The sequence below is a fragment of the Tursiops truncatus genome, chromosome 5, assembly GCF_011762595.2.
Source record: "Tursiops truncatus isolate mTurTru1 chromosome 5, mTurTru1.mat.Y, whole genome shotgun sequence".
NCBI classification, from domain to species: domain Eukaryota; kingdom Metazoa; phylum Chordata; class Mammalia; order Artiodactyla; family Delphinidae; genus Tursiops; species Tursiops truncatus.
In genome coordinates this window covers 12236753-12261346 of record NC_047038.1, presented here as the reverse complement: position 1 = coordinate 12261346, position 24594 = coordinate 12236753, and positions in this window count along the sequence as shown.

Genomic DNA, 24594 nt, shown 5'->3' with positions numbered 1-24594 from the left:
ACAGAAAACAAAGCACACCAAGAGAAAATGATGGAAGGTCATAGCTGGTGGGTGCAGTCATTGACATAAGGGGTGCTTTTGGCCATGCTTTCAAGAATGTGTTAAAAATGAAACAGTGACCTTTCCTCTTCCATATGGCTCAAAATGTTATTAATTAGCAGCATTTTTGAAAAGTCTTGTTGTCCTCAGGCATATGGACTGTGTTGTTGAATCTCTAAAATCTAGTTTCTGTAAGAAATCTCTCACTATGCCCCAAATGTCACATGTAACAGAAATACTCTTCTTAGTTGGAAACCAAGGTGACTGGCTAGACCAGCGACCAGCCAGCTTTGGCCAGGGCACCAAATCTGGCCCACCACCTGTTTTTGTAAGGCTTAATGCTAAGAATTTTTTTTTTAAACATCTTTAATGGCTGAAAAAACAAAAGTAGAATAATATTCTTGATCTGTGGAAATTATATGAAGATCAAATTTCAGTGTCTATTAGAAAGTTTTATTGGAATACAGCCACACCCATTCATTTCCGTTTCTGTATTATCCTCAGCTGCTTTTGCAATGTAACTACAGTGACAGAGCTGAATAATTGCCCCAAGCACCATGTGATGGCAAAGCCTAAAATATTCTCTGTCTGAAAAAGTTTGTGGACACTTGGGATAAACAGTTATTTAAGAATAAGTTTGGGGCTTGAAGTTTAATGTTGAATTTTTTCCTTTCTGTATTCATCCATTTTCAAACATAAGGAGAGGACATAAAGTTTGTGGGAGGATAAGAGGAATGAAAATTGCAAAAATTTAAGTTTTATTTAAGAACTGGAAATTACTCTGCGTATTAATATTAGGGTTCTCTAGAGAAAGAGAAACAATATGAGATCTATCTATCATCTATCTGTCTATTGAGAAAAGAGAGGTTTATTTTAAGAAATTGGCTCACACAGTCATGGGGGCCAGCATGTCTGAAATTTGCAGACCAGGCTAGCAAGGTAGACATTCCAGCGAGGGTTGGTGTTGCAGTCTTGAGGATAAGGACACTCTGAAGTCAGAATGCCTTTATTTTCCTCCTGGGAGGACGTCAGTCTTTTCTCTTAAGACCTTCAATGGATTGAATTAGACCCACCCACAATGTGCAGAATGATCTGCTTTACTTTATGCCTACTGACATAAATGTAAATCACACCTAAAAAATACTTTCACAGCAACAACCCACTGGTGTGTTTGTTCAAACTCCTGGGTACCGAGGCCTAGCAGGGTTGACTTAAAATAAACTATCACACTCCAGAATGATGTCAGTGAGGTCAGTATGGGTACTCATCAGGGACACTGGGAAATAGTTTTTCTGTTTAAGCAGAGGGAAATTGAATTGCTATGCCTTATTTTCAAGTTGGAAAAACAGAAACAATAAATTGTTTAAGGAAGGAGGAAGAAAATTTGGAAATTAATTTTAATTTATAATTTAGACCAACAATCAATCCACGGTTCCATAGACATAAGAGCCCAGATAAGAGCTTGGAAAACTTTATGCTTCATTTTTCAGGACTACATACACATTTTTCAAGACTATATTCCTGTGTGACCTTTGTTATTGCACGCATATGCAATGACAATAGATATAAAAGTTGTCCTGGGGTATTCGTTTACTTGGGCTGCCAAGACAAAGTGACTTAAACAATAGAAATTTATTTGATCAAAGTTCCAGAGTCTAGAAGTCCAAGATTAATGTGTCCACAGGATTGGTTTCTTCTGAGATCTCTCTCCTTGGCTTGCAGATGGCAGCCTTCTCACTGTGTCCTCACATGGTGGTCCCTGGGTCTATATGTTGTCTGTGTCCTAATCTATGGCTCAAAATGTCATTAATTAGAAGCATTCTTGAAAAATCTTGTTGTCCCCCAGGCATATGGAATGTATCGTTAAGGACACCAGTCATATTGGATTAGGGTCTACTTATATGAACTCATTTTACCTTAATTATATTTTTAAAGGTCCTACTTCCAAATACAGTCACATTTTGAGGCACTTGGTAGAAGAAGTTCACATATGAATTGGGAGGCAGGAGGCACAATTCAGGCCATAACGCCTAGCAAATATTCAATGACAATATTTTCTATCTGCAAATGAAAATTAATAGATTTGATCTATTTTTAAACTTAAAGCATTTTCTATTAATAAAATGTTATATTAAAATATTACATACATGCAGAAAAGTGAGCAAATCATAAGTGTGAAGCTTGATTAATTATTTTTTAAATAAATTTATTTATTTATATATTTTTTTATTTTTGACTGTGTTCCATCTTTGTTGCTGCGCGCGGGCTTTCTCTAGCTCAGGCGAGTGGGGGCCGCTCTTCGTTGCGGTGCGTGGACTTCTCATTGCAGTGGCTTCTCTTGCTGCGGAGCACGGGCTCTAGGCGCCTGGGCTTCAGTAGTTGTGGCACGTGGGCTCAGTAGTTGTGGCTCACGGGCTCTAGAGCGCAGGCTCAGTATTTGTGGCGCACGGGCTTAGTTGCTCCACGGCATGTGGGATCTTGCCGGACCAGGGCTCGAACCCATGTCCCCTGAACTGGCAGGCAGATTCTTAACCACTGTGCCACCAGGGAAGTCCTTGATTAATTATTAAAAACAAACACATCTTTGACAAAAAATATATTATTCCATCATTTCCAGCATCCCCCTTTATGTCCTCTCCCAATTACTACATTCACTCCCTCCCAAAGTTAACCCTTATCCTGTCTTGTTTTTAAATTTTATATAAACATGATGTATTACTTTCTGTCCAGCTTCATTCACTCAAAATTATGTTTATAAGATTTACCCTTTGTGTGTGTGACAGCTCATTTTTATTACTGTGGAATATTTGTTATATGAATATACCATAATTTATTCATCCTGTTTCCAGTTATCAGCTATTATGAATCATACTGCTATGAATATTTGTATAAATCCCTTTAAAACACTTTTAAACTGCAGCTAAGTATTGCTTAGTCAAAACTGCTTTTTGTTGAAGAAAGTAATAAAGAAAAATACTTTTATCATATGGTTTATCTTCAAATATACATTTTTTATTTATTCATCCTGTTTACAATTTTTGTTTGTTTTGGTTTGATTTTGACACATATGTCCCAGGTGTTGTGTTAAGAGCAGTTGTAGATACACTGATGAGCACTTTACAAACTTCTTTGAAGGTTTTGGGGTATGATGGAGTAGGGCGGTGATTTTCGAAGTATGGTCTCCAGACCAGCAGCTCCCCATCAGCCTCCACTGGGAACCTACTAAGCACATAGATTCCCAGATTGTTGAATCATAACTCCATGGGTGGGACACAGAAATCTGTAATTTAACAAGTCCTCCAAGTGACTCTGATGCTTTGCTGAAGTTTGAGAACCACTCTGGTGGAAGGTGAGAAGACAGGAAATGAATACATAGTGCCTAGATTTCTCTTCTAGAAGCCAAGGGAGCCAGTGGTAGCGCCACTTAAATCATCGTGGGGTGAACGGAGACTTCCCAGAGGAAGCCATTTGTTATCATTTTTTAATAAAGACAGAAGCCTTCTTTCAGGTGACCTTAGCATTTTTTTATCATGAGTAGTAACAACATTTACCTGCTGGCTTTTAATTTCCTTCAAGCTTGTCTCAAAACCTGTCACCACCTGTTAGGAAAAGGTCAGCTATATCATAGCATATATTGTACAACTAGGCAGTAGAGGAGCAGTATCCAGTATGACGGATAATAGGACAGGCTCTGAAGAAGAGATGCCTGGATTCACATCCTAGTTTTTTGCTTCTTGACTGAGTGGCTGTGATCAGATTGCTTAACCCCACTACGTATTGGTTTCCTCCTTTGTAAAATGGGGATGCTAACAATACCTAATTTGTAGTGTTAGAATAAAGATCAAAGAAATCAGTACCCGAAAAACACTTAGACGTGTTTTGCACATAACAAGTGTTTGATAATTGCTAGATTTTAAATGTTTCTCGGTGGAATTCACAGTCCTACTTCTTTTTTATCAGTATTCTTTTTCTATTACAGCAACATCCTGGTGTGACAAGGATCCTTTTTTAATTTTTTTTTTATTGGAGTATAGTTGATTTACAATGTTGTGTTAGTTTCTGCTGTACAGTGAAGTGAGTCAGTTATACATACACATATATCCACTTTTTTATATTCTATTCCCATATAGGTCATTACAGAGTATTGAATAGAGTTCCCTGTGCTATTCAGTAGGTTCTTATTAATTATCTATTCTATAGCTAGCAGTGTGTATATGTCAATCCCAATTTCCCAATTTATCCCTTCCCCCTTCCCCCCCCCGGTACCCACAAGTTTGTTTTCTACATCTGACTCAATTTCTGTTTTGTAAATAGGTTCATTTTGTAGCATTTTTTAAAAATTCCACCTATAAGTGATATCATATGATATTTGTCTTTCTCTGACTGACTTACTTCACTCAGAATGACAATTTCTAGGTCCATCCATGTTGCCGCAAATGGCATTATTTCGTTCTTTTTATGGCTGAGTAATATTCCATTGTATATATGTACCACGTCTTCTTTATCCATTCCTTTGTTGATGGACATTTAGGTTGCTTCCATCTCCTGGCTATTGTAAATAGTGCTGCAATGAACATTGGTGTGCATGTATCCTTTTGAATTATGATTTTCTCCAGGTATATGCCCAGTAGTGGGATTGCTGGGTCATATGGTAGTTCTATATTCAGTTTTTTAAGGAACCTCCGTACTGTTCTCCATAGTAGCTGTACCAATTTACATTCCCACCAACAGTGTAGGAGGATTCCCTTTTCTCCACACCCTCTCCAGCATTTATTGTTTGTAGATATTTTGACGATGGCCATTCTGACTGGCGTGAGGTGATACCTCATTGTAGTTTTGAAACAACAATCTATTTTTAATTAATTAATTAAAATAAAATAAATAAATAAGAACATTGCTTTTTTGATTACCCCTGGCATCAATAGGTAAAAATTTGTAACTTATTATCTTATTATGATACAGTCATCCCTTGGTATTCAGAAGGGATTGGTTCTAGGACCCCTGGGGATACCAAATTCCAAGGATGCTCAGGTCCCTGATATAAGATGGTATAGTATTTGCATATAACCTATGCACATCCTCTTGTATACTTTAAATTATCTCTAGATTACTTATAGTGCATAATACAATGTAAATGCTATATAAACATTTGCCAGGTTGCCAGATTCCAGTTTTGCTTTCAGGAACTTTCTGGAATTTATTTTTGTGACTATTTTTGGTCCAAGGTAGGTTGATTCTGTGCATGCAGAATCTATGGATATGAAGGGCCAACTGTATCCATTATTCTACCCTATGAAGTGTAGTACACTATGAAGTATACTACAATCATCTGAACTGTCATATGAATTATATTTACACATATAATACGTAGTTCCAGACTCAAAGTACCGACAGATGTTCCCATTTAAGTGTTGTAAACTTTGGCTGTTAGTCAATGTGTACGTCCCTACGACACATTATAGGTTCTATTGAAAGATGTTTGACATCAATTCGTATACATGTGGAAATTAATACTTCAAAAGATTCTAGACTTTGTAGACTAAAGTTCTAGCAAAAACTGAAAAGGAAGTAGAGATAATTTCATTCTGAATTGCCTGGGATTTAGAAGTCATGATTTTTTTTTCCCCTACTTTTAAGCTACCAGGGCCTTTTTGAGACCTAGGTCAGCTCCAGGAGCGTTATTTCTCTCCTATCGCCTAGAATTCAATTATTCTAACTTCTTTATATCTTTTTCCAAATTTCTACTGTCTACTTTAGTTGTGGGGAATCCCTTCCCTCTATGATTGACAAGGGAGTGGGACACCAATTTCTCAAGAGCAAAAACTCTTTACTACCTTGTAAAAGAAATACATAAACATTTTTCATTTAAAGGATTTTTACTGTTTTTTAAACTTTGAGAGCCTCGATCAAAAACATAAGGCAGACAAAAGAGAAGCTTTTAAAATCTTTACAGTTATTGACCTCAGGTATGTAGTTATTACTCTCCTGGTGAAATAAAGAGCATTACTCTTAAGTTTAATATATGAGGCTTCAAGCATTTAGGAGTTAATTAGAGGTTCATGACATAGAGTAATTTTTACATTTTGAGACATACATTTTTACTGGGAGCTTGCCTGTCTTATAAATAAAAAACCCAACTAATACAGACTGTGACTTCTCAAATTCCAAACCATCTTCGCTAGATCTATGATATATTTCAGTTTTGTCTTCTTGCTTATCTAGACACAAGAAATGTAGTCAAACTCTTTTTAAAAAAATTATTACATGGTTCATGATATCACAGGCTCTGAATATAGATACCTGGGCTCTCATACTAGTGTTTTGTTTTCTTTTTAATAAAAAGGTATTTATTGGCTTACATATATTGTTTCAGCTATTTCTCTTGTTATTTCCTCTAGGTGGCTCCCAGCTCAGGTTCTACTGGGTGTATCTAGGCATTTCCATGTGGTCATAGTAATTCTAAACCTCACATACTCATCAAAAGTCAATTGGAGAAAAAGTCTTGCACTCCCAGCTAAACCTAAGAGTTAGACGGTTAACATCATTCTCTCTGAGCCAAAATACATGTGCTTGAAAGACGTGATACGCTGTTTGACCTGCCCAACTCATAGCCTTCTCCTGGATATTGGAGTTGAGGTGAACCATCCACAAAACAGACTGGGGAGACAAATACCCTAAGGAAAATATGAGGTTCTGTTATAACAAAGAAGTAAAGTAGCTTCGGGGTAGCACATAGAGGCTCACATCAGGATCAGAGAGCCTCTTAGATTGTGAGTGTGGCCAGTGGACAGTCTGTATCCACACCTCAACACAGCTCACAGCCCCACCCATCTCCAAGCAGGCAGTGCTTGTTGATGAGTGATGGAAACTCTTTCCTGGTAGAACATGACCCTAAAATGAAAGCCAAATACCTGTGTTAGGCAGGACGTGGGGAAAAAAAAAAAAAAAAAAGCAAAAGGGGCCAGGAAAGTAAAGGAGTTCACAGAACTCCTTTGGAAATACAGATCTTACAGTTCTCTGTTATGACTATCAAGAGTCAACTTTGCTATCTTCTTTTATTCCTCTAGCTGGAAGCATCTTCTCTCCTGAGCCTCCCTTAAAATCGAAGGATATGTAGACAACTTTCCAGCAGAGCAGTTAGGACAATTACCACAAACCCACTTTTCTCTAGAGGGCATCTGCCTTTCCGAAAATATTTGAACAGGGTTAAAACCCCAGTGGAACTTTGTCCACATGAAATGTTTATACTAACGCATTGATTTGGGGGCTTGTTGATTTTATTTTATTTTTAGGTATTGTAACAAACTGTCACATCTGTCCTGTTCTATCCAACCCCTTTGTCAGGTACTATCCAATCTTTATGTAGCAGTTTCCCAGTTTACTACCTGAGAATCCTTCTCCCCAAGCCACTCCAGAGTATGGCCAAACTTATGTTTACACAGATTTCAAATGGGCGTTCAGTAATACACTATAAAATCGTTGTTTTGGTTGCCAAGGTTACCTCACTCTGTTCTTCCTGTTTTTTTTTTAAACGTATGGTACACACTAAATTTTACCAATATTCAGTCAATATTTCCTTAACCTGCCTTGCAATTTTATGTCTCCACCAATTTCATTGTGCCATTTCCTTAGTTTGAGATGTTACATTTCTTCCTACACTTCCATCTGTCCTTTATGACTAGTTAACCAGTGATCTCTTACTTGAGGTAATTTTTTTAATATAGTCAGAAGTCATTTCCTCCTGAGAGTTCGAATTGTGCCTCTACAACAGATGATGTGTGTTACACGTGGCATCGGATTGGTGTCAAAGTCAGCCTTCCCACCAGACTGCAAGCTAGAAAAATGAAGGGCAGAGTGATTGGAAGCACAGACTTGGGACTCATGAGAATTATGGTCAACATTCTGACTTTGACACTAATCAGCTGTGTGACCTGAGGTAAGTCAACTTAAAAGTTCAGTTTTCCCACTTGGACAAGGGTGCTGGCACAACGGCTTCTGGGCTGGATCATACAATTTGCAATCACGTCTTTTCAGATCTCCCTAACAAGTCCACAGAACATGAACTTAGCACCACAAGTGCCAAACACTTTAAAATACTTTAGGCCAGTTTATTTTGAGGTGGGGGTTGGGAGCACAGTGATCAAAAGGAAGAGAAAGAGTTAATCTTCTAAATGAATATGCTTAGCCCAGATGCGATATTAAAGACCCCCTTCTCAGGAATTGGTTGTGATAGACACCTTTTTGCCTGGCTTGGCTTGTTCTTAAGTGGGGAGACTGTCAGGTAACCATATTATTTATCATCAAAACCCAGACACATTTGAGAGTGAAAGGGATGCTGTTACTAATTACGATGAACTTAAGCTAGATTGGCCCAAACAAACATTCCCTGTGCATGCAGGAGGCTAAAGGTTGAATTTCTCGGAATCTGAAAAGTAGTGATGTATTCTGCAGCAGGCCACCCCCTTATTGGGAATGTAGCCTCATGTCGTTGTACTTCCAATGCGAACATCAAACAAAGGCAACTATCTCAGAGCAAGGCAACTTCTCACTGGTCCCTTTTCCTCAAGGCTCTTACGTCAGACTGGAGGATTTGGGGGAGGTGTTAACTTCTCACAGATTTATTTCCCCTAATGACCAAGTCAGAGAATATGAAGTCTAATTTCTGTTAATCTGATTTAGGAATACAAGTTTAATAATACAAATGAAAATGTTTCACTGTCCAAGATCACACTGACTGGAACGCATATTCATATTTTATTCTTTTCCCATATCTATGGCTAGAAGATCCTAAGCAGGATTTCAATATTCCTTAAAAATGGAGAGAATAACCCCCATTTCTGAAGGAGAAGATTGAAATTATAAATTTCAATAGACGTGTTATTAAAGTTTAGAGTACGTAAATGTGTGGTTGATGAATGATTTTTATCTTTTAACAGAGTTTCTGCTGATAACTCTTAGTACATGTAGCGATAGAAGGTCTAAATGTTGAAGGTCTTCAAGTACTGCTCCTGGGCACACTTTGCACCTGCAAATCAATCTTCTCCTTCAATAATGTCCTCCAGTTCTGTGATTCAAACGCCACCTATAAACTAAGATTTCCAAATGTTCATTTCTAGGCACTACCTCAAATGACTAAATACTTTCTTTCCACCTCCACATGAATGTAGCCTATGTGATCCTGCCCCTCCCTTTCTGACACTGTCTTGTGCACTTAGTCAGTATATTCAAAATACACTGTCTCCATCTCTTTGTTGAACATGCTGAACTCTTCCCTGCCTCTTGACTTTGCTTCTTCTATTGCTGTTGCCCAGAAAATTTCTCCTTTGAGTTTTTTGCGGGGCTCACTGATTCTCAACCTTTACATCTCATCTCAGAGATCATCTCTTCAGGGAAGTCTTCACTGGCCACCTTGTCTTTCCCCGATTGTTCCATTATGTTTTTGGTACTTATCTCTTACCTATCAATACATTATAAATATATCTATATATCTATATCCATACCATGATATATATATATATATATATCATCTACCATGAAGATGTGATCATAAATGGACCGTATCTATATTCATTACTATATCCCTAACACATAGCTCAGGGTCTGGCTCGTAGAAGGAGCTCAATAAATATTTGTTGAACTATTAAATGAATATATTTAATTGACTGATTAAAGTAACTTAAAAGAATTATTACTTCCTCTCCATAGACCACATGAGAGTATTTATGGAGTATGAAGTGAAAGGAAACCCATTTGCACTCTGCTCTCTTAGTATTAGAAGAGAAAACCAGACCCTGATAACATGACCTTACATTCTGTGATATTTTGTGAAGGAGCCAAGTGGTATAAGCATTTCTTATATCTTGAAAAAAAAAAAGGCATCAAGTGTAAGTGAACAATGTATTAAAATTCAGGCAAGTAAGTTTTGGGTACAAACTTTAAAAAGTGGTATAGTTTAGATAAACATAACACTAGATCAGCAGATAGATAGCAAAGCAATATTTCGTGAACAATTAAAGAAAGGGATTCAGGGTAAGACTTACTTGCCTAAGCAGGTTTTTAATGCATATAAATTTGGTCTGTTTTGAAAGAAGATGCTTTTTAGAAGACCGTAATTATTTATTATAGTTCAGAATGCATATTTAGTTCTTTTTTTTAATCAATTTTCCCACAGCCGCCTATTTTTACAAATGATAATTCTGTTTATCACCTTCCTTTTTCTAAGTTATATAAATCTCATAGTTGGGAGAAATTGTGTATGCATCTATACGTCTGTGTAACCAAAAGTGTTCTGCTTCATGATTTAGGATATACGTAATTAGCCCTGATCAGTTCCTAGAATGAAATTATCGAAGTCTCCATCTGTAGGTGAAAGTAGATTTAATCTCAGAATCTGCCTTGTCCCTCACATTGGGTCTTACCACTTCCCATTGAAAAATGGAAGGACCTCCTGTCTTACTTAGACATGTCTTCAACTCAAAGCATCTACTTTTGCCTGGGTCTGTTTCTGTTCACTGCCTATAGCAATGTCAGTCTGGCTGCTGGTCCAAACTGAGTGCTGCATGTGTGAAACACACAAGGTGCCGTGACATTTTTGCCAAAGTAGCAGCCCCAGGAGCTAGGAGAGTATATTGCTCCAGTGGTAGTGAGCCTTAGAAAGTAAGCATATTAGGTTCAATACAGAAAAGATTTCAGCCATTTTGGCCAAAGATATTTAGGTTAAAATACTTCTGATTTTCTTAGTCATCTCTATATCCCTCCAGGATGGCCAACAAAGGATGCATCTGGAGTCAATACAAGGTGGCAGAGATTCAGATTTCAGTAGAACATTGCCATCAGCAACATGCTGCTTATATGGTGGGGTAGATCAGGATCTTCGGAGTAGTTGAGTCTCTCTGGTTGACTGCATACTTGGCAAACGGGTGAATTTTGGTTCAAGGGGTGATTCATCTCGAATTGGATTTGTCTGTTAAGGCACACGGCCCTTTCAATAGAGTGTAATACAGTAACTTGAATTCATCTTTTGCCTACTGGGACCTAAAATGACTAACTTAATAGGCCTTAGACCTAAAGGTCACAATGCTTAGTGATCAGTTCTTTTATTTTATAACTTTGGTCATTTCCCAGCCTGCAGTTTAGTCCAAAGCAGGATGGGTCACTTGATCATGTATTTCTCTTTTCTTTTGACTCAGGTCTAGAACAAGCCAAATAGCTCACCTCATTTTTATTTTTTTTTCTTTTTGGCTTTTCTTTGAACTGGGCCTTATGTATGGCAACCCTTTCCATGCTAAATGATCCTCTATTTTTTTTAATTCTGGAAAAAAAGACTGGACACATCATGGCTTCTTCTCTTCCAAGATAACTGATGCAAATCAGTCCACATTCCCTGCCACCACTAGGTCTATATACTAGGAGGTGAAATAACTTTGGCAAGTATTAGATGCTAACAGGCAAGTAGGCAAATGAAAGATTACACTATGTGCTTATTCCAGGAAAACAGAAGCTGCCCACTTAGATGTGACAAACTATCGGGCTTCTAAAAAGAACTATCTTTTGGAAAACAAAGATCACTTTCTGCTAATTAAAATGCAATACCATGCATGATAAAATGTAACAACTACAAATGTTTATGGGCCTAATAAAACATTCTCAAAGTATGTGAATTAGAGGAAAATATAGGCAGTTCCACAAAAGTAGTAAAAAATTTTAATAAACCTTTTTCAACACTCAGAGAACAACACAAGAAAGCATGGTATTGGTATAAAGAAAGACAAATAGATCAATGGAATAGGACAGAAAACCTAGAAAAAAACCCACATATAAATGGTACATTGATTTTTGACAGAAGTGTCAAAAGCAATTCAGTGGGTAAATTTCAAAGTTGTTCCAACCGTATATACTCCTGGGGGAGCAGGGAAGGAAATGTTAACATATCTTACATCGTACCTCAAAAATTAACTTGAAAGGAATATAGACCTGAAGATAAAAGCTAACCAATAAAACTTTCAGAATAAAACATAGAAGAAAATCTTTGCCTTGGAATAGGCAATGACTTCTCAGATAGGACACAAAAAATACAGATAATAAAAGAAACAGATACATTGAACTTAATCAAAATTCAAATCTTTTACTCCTTGAATGTCCACATTAAGAAAACTAAACAGGAAGTTACATACTTGAAAATATTCCTCACACATATTATTCCTCAACTATATTCCCTGAACATATCCCTGACAAAGGATTTGCTTCTAGAATACATTAAGAACTCTTACAACTCAACAATAGGAAGACAAAAAGCCTATAGAATGACCCAAAGATTTGAGAAAAGCTTTACATCATTAGTCATCAGTAAAATGCATATTAAATTCACAAGAAGAAACCACTAACACACATCGGACTGGTCAAAATTTAAAAGACTGAAAAAAACACAACACCCAAGTGCTGGTTAAGATTTAGAGCAACCAGAATACTCATACACTGCTGGTGAAACGCATTTTCTCAAAATGTAAAACATACCCCTACCAGACAAAACAGCCATCCAACTCCTAGGTATTTATCCTAGAGAAATGGACACATATATCCACACAAAGGCTCATACTCAGATGATGATAAGAGCTTTACTAGTACAGTAATAGCCAATCACTGTAAATAACACAAATGTTCATCAACAGGTAAAACACATGTGGTATATCCAAACCCTGGAATACCATTCAGCAATCAAGAGGATCAAAATACTGATAATTGCAACAAAAGCGATCATCTAAATTCACAATGCTGAGTGACAGAAGCCAGACACAAAAGAGCCCATACTATATGATTCCATATGTATGCAATTCTGGACAATGCAAAACATATTTCAAACAATTAAAAGCTGATCAACCGTTGCCTTTGACATGAAAGAGGAGAGGGAAGGATGGACTGCAAAAGGTATGACCTAGGGCTTCCCTGGTGGCGCAGTGGTTGGGAGTCCGCCTGCCGATGCAGGAGACGCGGGTTCGTGCCCCGGTCCGAGAAAATCCCACGTGCCGCGGAGTGGCTGGGTCCGTGAGCCATGGCCGCTGAGCCTGCGCGTCCGGAGCCTGTGCTCCGCGGCCGGAGAGGCCGCAGCAGTGAGAGGCCCGTGTACCGTAAAAAAAAAAAAAAAAAGATATGACCTATTTTTGGAAATTTTGAGAATGTTTTGTACCTTGATTGTACAGAGGTGCATCACCAATATTCATCCAGTTGTATACTTTAAATAGGTGCAAATTATTGTATGTAAATTATTCCTCAAAAAAGTTGATTTAAAGGTAGCAATGTTGGGATTGAAATTCATAATCTTCTGGATCCAAAGCAACCTTTTAACCAGTATTTCCTTTTTTTTTTTTTTTTTTTTCCCTATGCGGGCCTCTCACTGTTGTGGCCATTGTGGAGCACAGGCTCAGTGGCCATGGCTCACGGGCCCAGCCGCTCCACGGCATGTGGGATCTTCCCGGACCGGGGCACGAACCCGTGTCCCCTGCATCAGCAGGCAGACTCTCAACCCCTGCACCACCAGGGAAGCCCTACTTTTTTATTTTAGTATGTTTATGCAACTTCATGGTTCAAGCTCAGCATTTTCCTGATTGGGCAAAACCACACTGGATGCACTTATACTCAGTCTTCATGAAACAGCTACCTCTGCAGTCTCCCAGCTAGTCATCAGTGTGCTATGAAATACTAGGGCTGTTACTTTATGAGAATTTGTGACGTTGGCTTTATCCCAGCCTGCTTAATCTATTTTCATTTTCATCATTGTGGCCATAAGCCATTCAAGATTCCATGATGAAGTGTGAAAGGAAATTAACTTCAGTGGTTATTGCCATTTCCCCCTCTACTCTCTATTCCTGTCAACCCAAGGCACGTACATCTTATGCTATTAGGGTCTCCCCATGCTCCTTGTTCCTTATTTTATAAAGCATTCTTTTACACAGTATAGTTCTGTATTATAGTCTGGTTAAATATGATTAGTTTATATCTCGCTAGAGATAATAGATCTTTGAACTTGTAGAAAGTCATTTATGTGGCTGTTGGTTGTAGATCTATTTTTAGAGTTGCCCTTTAACGTATAATGTTGTGGTTGGTTTTCTTTCAAGCTACCATTTGTTTTATGATTTAAAAATGCAAAAGGTAATAATTTGATTTTAGTCATTGGAACTCAGGTTTAATTATAAAGCAATTCTTCTTTCCCTTTCAGAGAATAATGAAGCAATATAGTTTTCATGTGGCTCGGGACAGAGAATACAAACAAGGTGGTGACTATTACCCTGGCAACACAACTTTTGTAGGTATTCATGTGTTGAATTTTCCACCAGGTATTTTCAATACAGATTATTGAAAAAGTTTGTGGTTTTCTTTCTTGGTTTTATTTATATACATTTACATTTAAATTTAACTCTGTTTTACCCCAGGGGACTGAAATGCACTTTGTGTTGACTATTAACAGTTTAAGGGTTTGAAACACACTTTTTTTGCTGTTATCCATGCAACTTTTTTAAACAGGACATCTGAGAAAGGATATTTTTCTGATTATCTGATTTGGTAAGGGTATGTTAACTTAGAATTCTGAAAAAAAAAACAATTCTTGTGTTTTTGTTAACTCTTCTTTCCTCATTGCTTGCTTTTAATTTTTAAAATCAATTTCTACAGCCTCAATTCTGATTTTGACTTTCTTTTTACTAGACCGTCTGTTTTCTCCTTGACCAAGCTTGTATCCAGCCTGGCCTCTAGCTTTCTCTCCACTTTCCCTAGTGGAGGGAAAAGAAAAAGGATTTTGGACTCGCAAAGAAGTAAACATGTTACCTGGTTGCACTACTGCCTAGATGTGACCATAGGTGAGCTATTCAATTATGCTGATGCATTTGCATCACATGGACTAACAATAGTTAATTACTGTGTGGTTTTGAGAATGGAATAAGGCTCTACCAGTAAAGCACCTGGAGAGTAAGTTCTGGTTCCCTGTGCTTGATGCTATATTCTTCCCAGCTACCCTGACCCTGACTTCCAACCCTCACTTCTTCATTCATACATTGTCAGTGATTCCAAAGGGCACCCTTCCTGCTTTTTGGCCTACTTTTAGATATTAAAATACTCTCGGTTATTATATTGCAATTAACTTGCTGTTCTGCATTTACCTGTGCGAATTATTTTATTATTCACAGTGTGAAGTTGACCTTAGTGGGGGTCATAATCCTAATCTTATCCTTTTGCCATTTTCTTTTATTCAGATGTAGTAATCAAGTATTCTGTATTGAACTTCCAGAATTTAATTGATGTGCTGGAGTCATGATTCACTTTCTATTATATTTGTTCAAATGATAGAAAATGGAGTTAGAAACTGAGAGACTAATATTGAGCAATTCTTCAAAGAACATCATGTGTATTTTATATACTGTATTAATTCCTGAATTATTAAGATTTTAAGTTTAATATTTATCATTAATATTAATTAATCCTGTTTTCATGGTAAATGTTTAATAGGCAAATGAGGCTTTAGATACAAATTCAAACAAAAAATTCTGTAACATTTATTTGACTATATATCCCTACCCATGACATGGTTTTCCTTAATTCATTATTGCTGTAGCCAATATCTTTAAAAAAACACTTGCAGTTTACATTTAGAGACTGCATGAACTGCTAAATTTATGAGAGCTGATATTCATGAAAAACACCTAAGATAATTCAAAGTAATATATAGTTTTTCAAATAATGATAACAAGGAAGCATGACAAATATTACCAATCGCAGGACACCTCATAGGCATGGACTTACTCGCCTGTTTTGTTTAGGGAGAAAAGAAAACATAAAAAGGAAAGGAGTCCAGATGAATACTTTTGCTGGAATTAGTGGTGATGCATGTAGTGAACTTCTAAGTATCCATGACTAATCGCGATGGACAGGGCTGTCCCTTGCTAATCACAGAAGATATTTGCCTGTCCATAAGAGAAAGGAGTGATGATATCAAAAAGAACAGTCAGCTATTACCAGGGCAAATTCTGTCAGGACTGTCTGTGAATGATAAGAGAAAAGGACAGAGATGAAATTAAAAGCAGTATTAACTATCCTTAAATAAGAAGGCATTTTTATGTGCTCATGCATTGCACTGAAATATACTGCTTTTCTTACAAGGAATTTTTAAAGGAACACACCACTTTATTGTCTTGAAATCCTTTGTGACAAAAATTAATCCTACTCATTGTTTCTTATAGTAATATACAATGCTTAAAAATTTATAATTATTTTATATTTCCTGAATAATCTTTAAGTGCTAATTATAGCCCATTATCGAATCAAGTGCAGGACAAAGGATAAAGCCAAATGAAGTAGGTGGATTCGATTCTTTTTTTTAAACATCTTTATTGGAGTATAGTTGCTTTACATTGTTGTGTGAGTTTCTGCTGTATAACAAAGTGAATCAGCTATACATATACATATATCCCCATATCCCCTCCCTCTTGAGTCTCCCTCCCACCCTCCCTCTCCCACCCCTCTAAGTGGTCACAAAGCATGAGCTGATCTCCCTGTGCTATGCAGCTGCTTCCCACAAGCTATCTGTTTTACATTTGGTAGTGTATGTATGTCCATGCCACTCTCTCACTTCATCCCAGCTTACCCTTCCCACTCCCTGTGTCCTGAAGTCCATTCTCTACACCTGCGTCTTTATTCCTGTCTGGTCCCCAGGTTCTTCAGAACCTTTTTTTTTTTATTTGCGCAGTACGTGGGCCTCTCACTGCTGTGGCCTCTCCCGTTACGGAGCACAGGCTCCGGACGCGCAGGCTCAGCGGCCGTGGCTCACGGGCCCAGCCGCTCCACGGCGTGTGGGATCTTCCCAGACCGGGGCATGAACCCGTGTCCCCTGCATCGGCAGGCAGACTCAACCACTGCGCCACCAGGGAAGCCCTTTTTTTTTTTTTTTTTTTTAGATTCCATATATATGTGTTAGTATATCGTATTTGTTTTTCTCTTTCTGACTTACTTTACACAGATTGACAGACTGTAAGTCCGTCTACCTCACTACAAATAACTCAATTTTGTTTCTTTTTAAGGCTGAGTAATATTCCATTGTATATATGTGCCACATCTTCTTTATCCATTCATCTGTTGATGGACACTTAGGTTGCTTCCATGTCCTGGCTATTATAAAAAGAGCTGCAATGAACCTTATGGTACATGACTCTTTTTGAATTATGGTTTTCTCAGGGTATATGCCCAGGAGTGGGACTGCTGGGTCATATGGTAGTTCTATAAGGAACCTCTATACTGTTCTCCATAGTGGCTGTATCAATTTACATTCCCACCGACAGTGCAAGAGGGTTCCCTTTTCTCCACACTTTCTCCAGCATTTATTGTTAGTAGATTTTCTTGATCATGGCCATTCTGACTGGTGTGAGGTGATACCTCATTGTAGTTTTGATTTGCATTTCTCTAATGATTAGTGATGTTGAGCATCCTTTCATGTGTTTGTTGGCAATCTGTATATCTTCTTTGGAGAAATGTCTATTTAGGTCTTCTGCCCATTTTTGGATTGGGTTTTTTGTTTTCTTGATACTGAGCTGCATGAGCTGCTTGTATATTTTGGAGATTAATCCTTTGTCAGTTGCTTCGTTAGCAAATATTTTCTCCCATTCTGAGGGTTGTCTATTTGTCTTGTTTATTGTTTCCTTTGCTGTGCAAAAGCTTTTAAGTTTCATTAGTTCCCATTCATTTATTTTTGTTTTTATTTCCATTTCTCTAGCATAGGAGGTGGGTCAAAAAGATGTTGCTGTGATTATGTCACAGAGTGTTTTGCCTATGTTTCCTCCAAGCGTTTTATGGTGTCTGGCCTTACATTTAGGTCTTTAATCCATTTTGAATATATTTTTGTGTATGCTGTTAGGGAGTGTTCTAATTTCATTCTTTTACATGTAGCTGTCCAGTTTTCCCAACACCACTTATTGAAGAGGCTGTCTTTCTCTATTATATATTCTTGCCTCCTTTATCAAAGATAAGGTGACCATATGTTCATGGGTTTAACTCTGGGCTTTCTATCCTGTTCCATTGATCTATCTTTCTGTTTTTGTGCCTGTACCATGCTGTCTTGATTACAAGACAGCTTTGTAGTATAGTCTGAAGTCAGGGAACCTGATTTCTCCAGCTCTGTTTTGCTTTCTCAAGATTGCTTTGGCTATTTGCAGTCTTTTGTGTTTCCATGCAAATTGTGATTTTTGTTCTAGTTTTGTGAAAAACACCATTGGTAATTTGATAGGGATTGCATTGAATCTGTAGATTGCTTTGGGTAGTATAGTCATTTTCACAATGTTGGTTCTTCCAATCCAATAACATGGTATATCTCTCCATCTGTTTGTATTGTCTTTAATTTCTGTCACCAGTGTCTTATAGTTTTCTGCATACAGGTCTTTTGTCTCCTTAGGTAGGTTTATTCCTAGATATTTTATTCTTTTTGTTGCAGTGGTAAGTGGGAGTGTTTCCTTAATTTCTCTTTCAGATTTTTCATCATTAGTGTATAGGAATGCAAGAGATTTCTGTGCATTCATTTTGTATCCTGCCACTTTACCAAATTCATTGATTAGCTCCAGTAATTTTCTGGTTTTAGGATTCTCTATGTATAGTATCATGTCATCTGCAAACAGTGACAGCTTTACTTCTTTTCCAATTTGGATTCCTTTTATTTCCTTTTCTTCTCTGATTGCTGTGGCTAAAACTTACAAAACTATGTTGAATAAGAGTGGTGAGAGTGGGCAACCTTGTCTTGTTCCTGATCTTAGTGGAAATGCTTTCAGGTTTTCACCACTGAGGACGATGTTGGCTGTGGGTTTGTCATATATGGCCTTTATTATGTTGAGGTAGGTTCCCTCTATGCCTACTTTCTGCAGGGTTTTTATCGTAAATGGGTGTTGAACTTTGTCGAAAGCTTTCTCTGCATCTATTGAGATGATCAAATGGTTTTTATCCTTCAATTTGTTAATATGGTGCATCACACTGATTTGTGTATATTGAAGAATCCTTGCATTCCTGGGATAAACCCCACTAGATCATGGTGTATGATCCTTTTAATGTACTCCTGGATTCTGTTTGCTAGTATTTTGTTGAGAATTTTTGCATCTATGTTCATCAGTTATATTGACCTGTAGCTTTCTTTTTCTGTAACATCTTTGTCTGGTTTTGGTATCAGGGTGATGGTGGCCTCATAGAATGAGTTTGGGAGTGTTCCTCCCTCTGCTATATTTTGGAAGAGTTTGAGAAGGATAGGTGTTAGCGCCTCTCTAAATGTTTGATAGAATTTGCCTGTGAAGTCATCTGGTCCTGGGCTTTTGTTTGTGGAAGATTTTTAATCACAGTTTCAATTTCAGTGCTTGTGATTGGTCTCTTTATATTTTCTATTTCTTCCTGCTTCAGTCTCAGAAGGTTGTGCTTTTCTAAGAATTTGTCTGTTTCTTCCAGGTTGTCCATTTTATTGGCATAGAGTTGCTTGTAGTAATCTCTCATGATCCTTTGTATTTCTGCAATGTCAGTTGTCACTTCTCCTTTATCATTTCTAATTCTCTTGATTTGAGTCTTCTCCCTTTTTTTCTGATTAGTCTGGCTAAAGGTTTATCAATTTTGTTTATCTTCTCAAAGAACCAGCTTTTACTTTTATTGATCTTTGCTATCGTTTCCTTCATTTCTTTTTCATTTATTTCTGATGTGATCTTTATGATTTCCTTCCTTCTGCTAATTTTGGGATTTTTTGTTCTTCTTTCTCTAATTGCTTTAGGTGTAAGTTTAGGTTGTTTATTTGAGATTTTTCTTGTTTCTTGAGGTAGGATTCTATTGCTATAAACTTCCCTCTTAGAACTGCTTTTGCTACATACCATAGGTTTTGGGCCATCGTGTTTTCATTGTCATTTGTTTCTAGGTATTTTTTGATTTCTTCAGTGATCTCTTGGTTATTTAGTAGTGTATTGTTTAGCCTCCATGTGTTTTTTTTTCTTAACAGTTTTTTTCCTGTAATTGATGTCTAGTTTCATAGTGATGTCTAGTCTCATAGTCAGAAAAGATACTTGGTACAATTTCAATTTTCTTATATACGGGTCTTGCTTTTTATCCATTCAGCCAGTCTGTCTTTTGGTTGGAGCATTTAATCCATTTACATTTAAGGTAATTATCAAGATGTATGTTCCCTATTACCATTTTCTTAATTGTTTGGGGTTTGTTATTGCAGGTCTTTTCTTTCTCTTGTGTTTCCTGCCTAGAGAAGTCCTTTTAGCATTTGTTGTAAAGCTGGTTTGGTGGTGCTGATTTCTGTTAGCTTTTGCTTGTCTGCAAAGGTTTTAGTTTCTCCATCGAATCTTAATGAGATCCTGGCTGGGAAGAATAATCTTGGTCGTAGGTTTTTCTCCTTCATCACTTTAAATATGTCCTGCCACTCCCTTCTGGCTTGCAGAGTTTCTGCTGAAAGATCAGCTGTTAATCTTATTGGGTTTCCCTTGTATGTTATTTGTTGCTTTTGCCTTGCTACTTTTTATATTTTTTCTTTGTATGTAATTTTTGACAGTTTGATTAATATGTGTCTTGGAGTGTTTCTCTTTGGGCTATCCTGTATGGGACTCTCTGCACTTCCTGGACTTGATTGACTATTTCCTTTCTCATATAAGGGAGGTTTTCAACTATAATCTCTTCAAATAATTTCTCAGTCCCTTCGTTTTTCTCTTCTTCTTTTGGACCCCTATAATTCAAATGTTGGTGTGTTAAATGTTGTCCCAGAGGTCTCTGAGACTGTCCTCAATTGTTTTCATTCTTTTTTCTTTATTCCTCTGTGTGGTACTTATTTCCACTATTTTACTTTCCAGGTCACTTATCCATTCTTCTGTCCCAGTTATTCTGCTATTGATTCCTTCTAGAGAATTTTTAATTTCATTTATTGGGTTGTTCATCATTGTTTGTTTGCTCTTTAGTTCTTCTAGGTCCTTGTTAAATGTTTCTTGTATTTTTTCCATTCTATTTCCAAGATATTGGATCATCTTTACTATCATTACGCTGAATTCTTTTTTTCAGGTAAACTGCCTATTTCTTCTTCATTTGTTTCGTCTGGTAAGTTTTTACCTTGCTCCTTCATCAGCTGTGTATTTCTCTGTCTTCTCATTTTGCTTTACTTACTGTGTTTGGGGTCTGCTTTTCACAGCCTGCAGGTTCATAGTTCCCGTTGTTTTTGGTGTCTGCCCCCAGGGGCTATGGTTGGTTCAGTGGGTTCTGTAGGCTTCCTTGTGGAGGGCACTGGTGCCTGTGTTCTGGTGGATGAGGCCGGATCTTGTCTTTCTGGTGGGCAGGACCATGTCTGGTGGTGTGTTTTGGAGTGTCTGTGAACTTAGTATGATTTTAGGCAGCGTCTCTTCTAATGTGCGAGGTTGTGTTCCTGTCTTGCTAGTTTTTGGCATGGGGTGTCCAACACTGGAGCTTACTCGTCATTGAGTAGAGCTGGGTCTTAGCATTGAGACAGAGATCTCTGGGAGAGCTCTTGCTAATTGACATTACGTGGAGCCAGGAGGTCTCTGGTGGTCCAATTTCCTTAACTCAGCTCTCCCACCTCAAAGGCTCAGGCCTCACACCTGGCCTAAGCACCAAGAGCCTGTCAGCCACATGGCTCCGAAGAAAAGGGAGGGAAAAAAAAGAAATAAGAAACAAAGTAAAATAAAGTTATTAAAACAAAAAATTTAAAGAATATTATTAAAAGTAATAAAAAAAAGAAGAGAGCAACCAAACAAATAAACAAATCCACCAATGATAACAAGCGCTGAAAACTAAACTAAGATAAACATATAAATCAGAAACTAGTCAGTCGCATACAGCAAACCCCAATTCTACGGTTGCTCCCAAAGTCCACCGCCTCAATTTTGGGATGATTCGTTGTCTATTCAGGTATTCTACAGTTGCAGGGTACATCAAGTTGATTGTGGAGACTTAATCTTCTGCTTCTGAGGCTGCATGGAGAAACTTCCCTTTCTTGTCTTTGTTCGCACAGCTCCTGGAGTTCAGCTTTGGATTTGGCCCCACCTCTGCATGTAGGTTGCCCTCTGGCATCTATCCTTCACCCAGACAGGAGCGGGTTAGAGGAGCATCTGATTAGGGGGCTCTAGCTCACTCAGGCCGGGAGTGGGTATGGAATGCGAGGCGAGCCTGTGGCGGCAGAGACCGGTGTGAAGTTGCAACAGCCTGAGGTGCACCGTGTGTTCTCCCGGGAAGTTGTCCCTGGATCATGGGACCCTGGCAGTGGTGGGCTACACAGGAGAGGAGGTGTGGATGGTGACCTGTGCTCGCTCACAGGCTTCTTGGTGGCTGCAGCAGCCTTAGCGTTTCATGCCCGTCTCTGGTGTCTGAGTTGATAGCCATGGCTAATGGCCATCTCTGAAGCTTGTTTAGGTGGTGCTCTGAATCCCCTCTCCTCGCACAACCCAAAACAATGGTCTTTTGCCTCTTAGGCAGGTCCAGACTTTTTCCCAGACTCCTTCTCAGCTAGCTGTGGGGCACTAGCCCCCTTCAGGCGGTGTTCACATAGCCAACCCCAGTCCTCTCCCTGGGGTCTGACCTCTGAAGCCCGAGCCTCAGCTCCCAGCCCCCACCCTCCCCGGTGGGTGAGCAGATGAGCCTCTCGGGCTGGTGAGTGCTGGTCGGCACCGATCCTCTGGGCAGGAATCCCTCCTCTTTGCCCTCCGCACCCCTGTTGCTGCGCTCTCCTCCGTGGCTCCCAAGATTTCCTCCTCCGCCACCCGCGGTCTCTGCCAGTGAAGGGGCTTCTAGTGTGTGGAAACCTTTCCTCCTTCACAGCTCCCTCCCACTGGTGGAGGTCCCATTCCTATTCTTTTGTCTCTGTTTTTTCTTTTTTCTTTTGCCCTACCCAGGGACGTGGGGAGTTTCTTGCCTTTTGGGAGGTCTGAGGTCTTCTGCCGGCGTTCAGTAGGTGTTCTGTAGGAGTTGTTCCACGTGTAGATGTATTTCTGGTGTATTTGTGGGGAGGAGGGTGATCTCCACATCTTACTCTGCCATCTTGAAGCTCCTCCCTCTGGTGGATTGAATTTTTGTGGTGTGGAAATGCAGTTTTGTTTGTTTTCAGTCTGCCATTATTTATGAAAACAGGCAATTAAGTCTTAGTTTATAATTCATAATTGATTCTTTTCTGCCATCAATAATTCTTTTAAGTTTTGTTGTTGTCACTGAGGCTTCTGTTTGCATGCCGTCTCTGAATTTAGCAAACACTTTTTTCAGGAATCAGTTGTTGGAAACTAACTTTTTTTATGGGCTGTCAGTGAATCATCTCCATTCTCCCATTATTGGAGTCTTTGGAAAGTTCCTCTTTTTCCAGATCATTGCTTAAATCTAACTAATCAAAGAATAACAAAAAATTCATGAAAGTTCAGTTGTTTATAAAGAAATACATTTTCAAAATTTAGAGCTCTAATAAATGAATATATTAGTGAAGAAATTATGTTGCCACTATTAAAAACTCAACAGAATTTTGGGGAAATTTTTTATTCCTTTCTATAGAATGCACACACAATAACTTCAGTAGAACAGCAAACACAGAGTCAATGTAATATTAATAATCAAACTATATATGTACCAGACATTGTTGTAAGTACTCTTCTATGTATTGATTAACTGAACCCTCATGTCAACTGTATAGTAGGTTCTGTTTTTATCCTTGTTTTACACACATGGGAAATGAGAGACAGGGAGTTCAAGTACTTTAAGTTCACACAGCTAATATGATAGAACAAGAATTTAAATCTATATAGTCTGACTCCACAGTCCATGTGTTCCATTACCATAATATTTTTCCTCTCAGGGCAAAGCAGTTACAAATTTCTGTGACCAGAATTTTGACTTAGTAGGGTAGGATAAGCTTGGTTTAGATTGCTATGGAATAAATAGAAAGGATGGGTATAGTCTTAGACTTTTTTCTTCCAATTCTTGTTATAACTCAGCTCCAAAGTGAGAACTCTACAGGCCAGACATAGATTTTTGGTTGCCTGATATCACTCTAAGTCTTATTAAGCCAGAAAGGGATAAGTGTAAATTGAGATCCTTCACTAGCTCCCACCAAAATTCCTTGGAATCTTTACTTAACTGGCTTACTGCATTTGTTCAGTCGTAAGACCCCATCAATTTTAGAACAATTTCCAGCTGTAGAGGGGGCTTAACTGAAATACTAGGAACTCATGGAATCTAAGACACAAGCAAAGTTTGGAAATGAGAAAACACAATAATGCTAATCAATCAAAAACATACATCCTTACAGTCTGTCAGTGAGTTGCTGACTCTCAGAGGGTTGTCCATGACCGTGACCAAAATCATTTTGGAAGAGGTGGGGCAAGGATGAGTTATATAAACTTTCCTGAGATCAACCACTGAAAACTTGAGCTTATGAAAGTTTATTTTTCCAATTTTTTCCATCCCCAAGGGATATTTTTTCCTCAGCCTGAAGAAATGCCACCCTATCCTCTTAACTGTCCAGAATACAGGCTTGCTGCTACAGGTACCGGACACCTTGCTCTGTAGGTGACC